The sequence below is a fragment of the Brassica napus genome, chromosome C6 (assembly GCF_020379485.1).
Source record: "Brassica napus cultivar Da-Ae chromosome C6, Da-Ae, whole genome shotgun sequence".
In the NCBI taxonomy this organism is placed as follows: Eukaryota; Viridiplantae; Streptophyta; class Magnoliopsida; order Brassicales; family Brassicaceae; genus Brassica; species Brassica napus.
In genome coordinates this window covers 45,620,167-45,627,209 of record NC_063449.1, presented here as the reverse complement: position 1 = coordinate 45,627,209, position 7,043 = coordinate 45,620,167, and the positions used below count along the sequence as shown (strand labels likewise).

The window sequence follows — 7,043 nt, the reverse complement described above, 5'->3', positions numbered from 1 at the left end:
TTGGCGCCGTTGCCAATCCTAGTCTGATTGTGACATTGCGTTTGAGTCTTTGCTTGAGACTGAGTTTTACTTTGTTTTTAAGTTACTAATTATCTATCTTCATATATATTTGGATGACAGGTGCATGAACTTGAGAAGCAAAGGATCAACAAATCTTGCACCAAGAGTGGACAACATCAAAGCCTTAGAAAGAGAGTTGGGAAGACAGAGAAGAGAAAGAGAAAAGCAAGCCCACTTACATAGATTGGGGCTTGAGATGGAGAGAAACCCGAATCAACCGGAAGGTGTCTATGAAGTTGATGATCATAGACAAAATGTCCAAGAAGTTCCTCCTGGAGCTGCTCAAGAGGGCAATGGTCAAGGAGCTGCCAACCTTCGACCTAGACAACCACAACGCCAAGCTAGGGCCATCGGTACATATGATCAACCTAACATAAATGGGAATAGGTTGGGCATTAGGGGACCGCCAGTTGCCAACAACAATTTCGAGATCAAGTCCAGCCTCATCAACATGATTGAAAACAACAAGTACCATGGACTTGCCTTGGAAGACCCACTAGATCACCTTGACAGATTTGATAAATACTGTGGCTTGTCAAAAACAAATGGAGTTTCAGAGGATGCTTTCAAGCTCAGATTGTTTCCCTTCTCTTTGGGAGACAAGGCTCACACTTGGGAGAAAAACATCTCAAGTGATACTATCACAACTTGGGATGAATGCAAGAAGGCCTTCCTCAACAAGTTCTTCTCTGCTACAAGGACTGCAAACCTTAGAAATCAGATCTCTGGTTTTCAACAAAAAGGACTTGAAGGATTTTCAGAGGCATGGGAGAGATTCAGAACCTACTTGTCTCAATGTCCCCACCATGGCTTCAACAATGAGAGCTTGCTAAGCACATTCTACAGAGGAGTCTTGCCTAAATTCAAAAGCCAGCTTGACACTGCAAGCAATGGAAACTACTTGGGGAGGACTGTCGAAGATGCATTAGAACTCTTGGAGAACATGGCACAAAGTGATTCTGTCTACAATGATGAATATGACAGAAGAGACAGAAGTGGGGGAGGAGAAGATATGACCACAAAAAGAGAACTGAAAGCAATACAAGAAAAGATTGACATGCTACTATCAGAAAAGAACAAGAAGGAGGAGTTACATATGGTTTCTGAAGCTGATGGAGTAGAATGCCAAGAAGATATGTACTATGTCAATGCTCAGGGTACATGGTACAAGAAGGAACATGACTATCAAAACCAGAACAACTACCAACAGAAACCCTTCTACAACAACCAACAGAAGCCATTCAACAACTACCAGCCAAAACCATTCTACAACAATCAGCCTAAGCCATTCTACAACAACAACCAAGGTGGTTACCAACCAAAACAGAACTTCCCTCCTGGATTCTCACCAAAACCAAATCTACCAGCACAAGAACAAGCTGGATCATCAACACAACCTCCACAAGAGAGTAGTACTGAAGCGATGCTAAAACAATTATTGGAGGGACAAGCAAGAAGTGAGAAACAATTAGGGTATGAGCTGAAAAATCTACACAACAAGATTGATGGGAATTACCATGATCTAAACAACAAGTTCAAAAACTTGGAGAACCAGTTTGTCTCTATGACAGCCAGCTCAAGTCGCCAACAAGGTACACTACCTGGAAAGCCTGAACAAAACCCAAAGGAGACAATGAAGGCAATCACCCTAAGGAGTGGAAGAGAGTTGCCTCCTAAAGTTCTCATTAAGGATAATGAGAAACAAGGTGGGGAGGTGGTCATCAATGTAGATGATGATGTGGTGATTGTGGATGAGAAAACTAATGAGGAAATATTGGAGAAGATAGTTGAAGCTAAGGGCAAGAGAAAGATTGGAGAGGAGAAATTTGAGAACAAAAATGAGGAGGTTACATCAACAAAGGAGAAATTGTTCACTCCTCCTCCCTATGAGCCAAAACTTCCCTTTCCTGGAAGATTCAAAAAGCAACTCCTAGAGAAATACAAAGCCTTGTTTGACAAGCAAATGAGTGAAGTTCAGCTCACCATGCCCATAATTGATGCATTTATGCTGGTTCCACAATACAGCAAGTTCTTGAAAGATGCTGTAGAACAAAAGAAGAAAGAGATGGAAGGGATGGTGATTCTTACTCACGAGTGCAGTGCCATTATTCAGAGAATGACTGTCCCAAGGAAGCTAGAAGACCCTGGTAGTTTCACCCTGCCATGCGCCATTGGACCTTTGACATTTGAGAAATGTCTATGTGACTTGGGAGCAAGTGTCAGCCTCATGCCACTATCCATTGCCAAGAAGCTTGGGTTTACACAATATAAAAAGTGCAAGATCTCTTTGGTGCTTGCTGATCGATCTGTCAAGCTCCCCATTGGCATCCTAGAAGATCTTCCTGTAAAGATAGGAAATTGTGAAGTGCCTACTGACTTTGTAGTGCTTGAGATGGATGAAGAGCCTAGAGATCCTTTGATCTTTGGGAGACCTTTCTTGGCGACTGCTGGAGCAATGGTGAATGTGAGAGATGGCACAATTGATCTCCACCTTGGAAAAGATCACATTCTCCATTTTGATATCAAGGAGATGATGAAGAAGCCCACAACTCAAGGAGAAATATTCTACATTGATGAGATGGATGCCTTGGCTGATGATTTCCTTGAAGAGTTAGCGATTGAGGACTCTCTCCAACAGGCCCTGACCATTGAAAGAGAGACCCAAATGATTGAAAACAAAGAGAGTGATGAGCTAGTAAGAAGGCTAGATGTTCACCTTCAGGAGGATGGAGAAGATGAGTTCATGGAGTTGCCACAAATGACACAACATGCTGCCTCAGCAGACATTCAAGAGAACCTCCATCAAGCTGATTGGAGTGAGCTCAAGGCACCAAAAGTGGAGCTTAAACCTCTTCCCCATGGTGTAAGGTACGCTTTCCTTGGACCTAATGAGACATATCCTGTCATTGTGAGTAGTGAGCTGACTGAGAATGAATTGTCTATGCTTTTAAATGAACTTAAAAAGTATAGAAAAGCACTAGGATACTCACTTGATGACATTAAAGGAATCTCACCATCTTTGTGCATGCATAGGATACATCTAGAGGATGAATCTAAAACTTCAATTGAACACCAAAGAAGATTAAATCCTAATTTGAAAGATGTTGTTAAAAAAGAGATAATCAAATTGTTAGATGCTGGTGTGATCTATCCTATCTCTGATAGCAATTGGGTTTCACCTGTGCATGTAGTTCCTAAAAAAGGTGGCATAACAGTTGTTAAGAACGAAAATGATGAGTTAATACCAACAAGAACAATAACTGGACATAGGATGTGCATTGACTATCGAAAACTGAATGCAGCCTCTAGAAAGGATCATTTCCCTTTACCATTCATTGATCAGATGTTAGAGAGGCTAGCTAACCATCCTTATTATTGTTTCCTTGATGGATACTCTGGATTTTTCCAAATCCCTATACACCCAAATGACCAAGAGAAAACGACATTCACTTGTCCTTATGGTACCTTTGCATATCGAAGGATGCCATTTGGACTGTGCAATGCACCAGCAACATTCCAAAGAGCAATGATGTCAATTTTCTCTGATTTTATTGAGGATGTAATGGAGGTGTTTATGGATGATTTTTCTGTATATGGTTCTTCGTTTGCTACTTGTTTGTCAAATCTTTGCAGGGTATTACAGAGATGTGAGGACACTAACCTGGTGCTCAATTGGGAGAAGTGTCACTTCATGGTCAATGAAGGGATTGTTCTTGGACACAAAGTTTCTGAGAAAGGAATTGAAGTGGACAAAGCCAAGATAGATGTCATGGTTGGTCTAGCTCCACCAAGAACAGTGAAGGATATAAGAAGCTTTCTGGGTCATGCCGGTTTCTATAGAAGATTCATCATGGATTTCTCTAAGATAGCTAGACCATTGACCAGGCTGTTATGCAAAGAAGCTGCATTTCACTTCGATGAGGAGTGTATGGAAGCTTTCAAAAACCTGAAGAATGCACTCATCAGTACACCCATAGTTCAGCCGCCAGATTGGGATCTCCCCTTTGAGATCATGTGTGATGCAAGTGACTTTGCTGTAGGAGCAGTCTTAGGCCAGAAGAGAGACAAGAAGTCACATGTGATCTACTATGCAAGTAGAACACTTGATGAAGCTCAAGCTAAATACTCTACAACTGAGAAGGAGCTATTGGCCATTGTCTTTGCATTTGAGAAGTTCAGAAGCTACTTGGTTGGGTCAAAGGTGACTGTCTACACTGATCATGCTGCATTGAGACACCTCTTAGCCAAGAAAGATGCAAAACCAAGACTGTTGAGATGGATTCTGCTGCTACAAGAGTTTGATCTTGAGATCAAGGACAGGCCTGGAGTTGAGAATGGAGTAGCTGATCACCTGTCCAGGTTGAAGGTGGAGTGTGGAATCCCTATTGATGACAGACTTCCAGAAGAGCAAATGATGGCTATTCATGCAGTGGTAGCTGTTTGTGAGACGGGAAAGAAACTTGAAGAGGTGAAGGCAGCTGATGAGAAGGGTCCTTGGTATGCTGATATAGTCAACTACTTAGCTACTGGAAAAGAACCATTGAACCTTGAAGGTTATGCCAAGAAGAAGTTCTATAAGGATGTGAAGAGATATTATTGGGATGAGCCTTACCTCTACATACTTTGTAGAGATCAACTCTATAGAAGGGCAGTGGCTGAAGAAGAAATTGATGGGATCCTTACACATTGTCATGGATCATCCTATGGAGGCCACTTTGCTACCTTTAAGACGGTTGCAAAAGTCCTACAAGCTGGATTTTGGTGGCCTCACATGTTTAAAGACACCCAAGACTTTGTCTCAAGGTGTGACTCTTGTCAAAGAAGAGGAAACATCACCAAGAGGAATGAAATGCCTCAAAACCCCATCCTAGAAGTTGAAGTGTTTGATGTCTGGGGTATTGACTTCATGGGGCCTTTTCCTTCCTCTTATAGCAACAAGTACATACTGGTGGCTGTAGATTATGTCTCTAAGTGGGTGGAAGCAATTGCAAGTCCAACCAATGATGCAAAGGTGGTTCTAAAAATGTTCAAGAGCATAATCTTTCCAAGGTTTGGGATTCCAAGAGTTGTGATCAGTGATGGAGGGTCTCACTTCATCAACAGACTGTTTGCAAACCTCCTTAAGAAGAATGGTGTGAAGCACAAGGTTGCAACTCCTTACCACCCCCAAACAAGTGGTCAAGTTGAGATTTCCAACAGGGAGATCAAGTCCATTCTGGAGAAGATTGTGGGGGTTACACGGAAAGATTGGTCCATCAAGCTTGATGATGCATTGTGGGCTTATAGGACAGCTTACAAGACACCTTTGGGGACTACACCTTTCAACCTTCTCTATGGAAAATCTTGCCATCTACCAGTTGAGCTTGAGTACAAGGCACTATGGGCAGTCAAGTTGCTGAACTTTGACATCAAGAGCGCCAAGGAGAAGAGATTGATCCAGCTGAATGAACTTGATGAGATAAGACTTGAAGCTTTTGAAAGTTCAAAGATCTACAAAGAGAAAACAAAGGCTCTCCATGACAAACATATCCTGAAAAGAGACTTTAAAGAAGGAGATCAAGTTCTTCTATACAACTCCAGACTGAAACTGTTTCCAGGCAAGCTCAAGTCAAGGTGGTCTGGTCCTTTCAAGATTAAAGAGGTTAAACCTTATGGAGCAATAGTTTTGTGGACTTCTGATGGAAGAGAGTTCACCATCAATGGACAAAGGGCGAAGCTTTACTTGGGAACCAAATCGGAAGACCTGGGAGCTTCAATTCCACTGTCTGATCCTACCCCGGCCTAATCTAAAAGGAAGCAAAGTCAAGCTCGGGACTTAAAACAAGCTCACTTGGGAGGAAGTCCCATGCGTATCCTTGTAAATATTGCATTGGTATTTTCATTTTTTCATCTTATTGCATAAAAAAAAAAAAAAAAAAAAATAAAAAAAAAAAAAAAAAAAAAAGGGAGAGAAGATGTGTGCAGGTGCTTGATCGGTTCAGTTTTGAGCAGGAGTTGTGCATGAGAGCGAGGTCTCACAGCGACACCTCAAGGTCGCTCCACCTGGGAGCGAGGTTTCGAGAGCGACACTACAAGGTCGCTCGCGATTTCGTTGCCGGATCAAGAAAAACCACGCCAGAGCGAGGTCTTGGAGCGAGGTGGAAAGGTCGCTCCATCTGGGAGCGACGTTATGGGAGCGACACCTCGTAGTCGCTCGCGTATTGATAAACCGGAGCGACACACTAGAGCGACACCTTGACGTCGTTCCAACTCAGAGCGAGGTTTCTAGAGCGATACTCCAAGGTCGCTCGCGGTTTAGTAGAAGCACGACGCAGGGAAACTACTCGGGAGCGACCTCTCCCAGCGACACCCTCACGTCGCTCCCGCACCGGTCCAGGTAAGTTTCCTAACTCTAAACCCCGGTTTAACTCAAGTAAACCGACCCTAACCACCCTAGACTGAACCGGACGACCCTAAACCTACCCCAACCCCCGCGACTCCATCTCTATCACTCTCCCTTCCTCTCAAAAACTCACAAACTCTCTCAAACTCACCCACACCAAAATTCCCAAAACCTTCTCAATTCTCACCCAAATCAACTAGTTCTTGTTTCTAAATCCAAGCTTTCGCCCCTGTAGTCTATTCTTCACTACCCATTCACCATTTCCTTTCATCCAGAGCAAGGTATTGAGTTTTTAAATTCAAATTCGTAGGTCCATGAACCCTAGAATTTGAAAGTCGAAATTTGGTTCTTTTCTTGCTAGATTGTGGTGAAATAGACTAGGGAAAGTTTATCTATCAAGTTGGGTTGTTGAATTAATGGTGAAATTGAGTTTAAATCGCACTTAGGCAAAATTAGGATTCATGGATTTGGGGGTTTTTCGAATTTGATCTTAATTGGGTATGTTTGTGGGTGGACTAGATGCGTTAAGATGTTACATTGTTGCATTGTGTTGAACTTGAGTCTAAACTGAAAAATTCACCTGTTAAGTTCACTTTTGCAA

The 7,043-nt window shown here is 42.5% G+C and overlaps 1 non-coding gene across 1 annotated transcript; it reads right to left on the bottom strand.

The window, feature by feature from the left end:
- Positions 1 to 766: 766 nt before the first annotated feature.
- On the bottom strand, positions 767 to 873 carry LOC125589375. The gene has a single exon (XR_007325567.1). It is a non-coding gene; the product is annotated as a small nucleolar RNA R71 (small nucleolar RNA).
- Between the last annotated feature and the right edge of the window lie 6,170 nt (positions 874 to 7,043).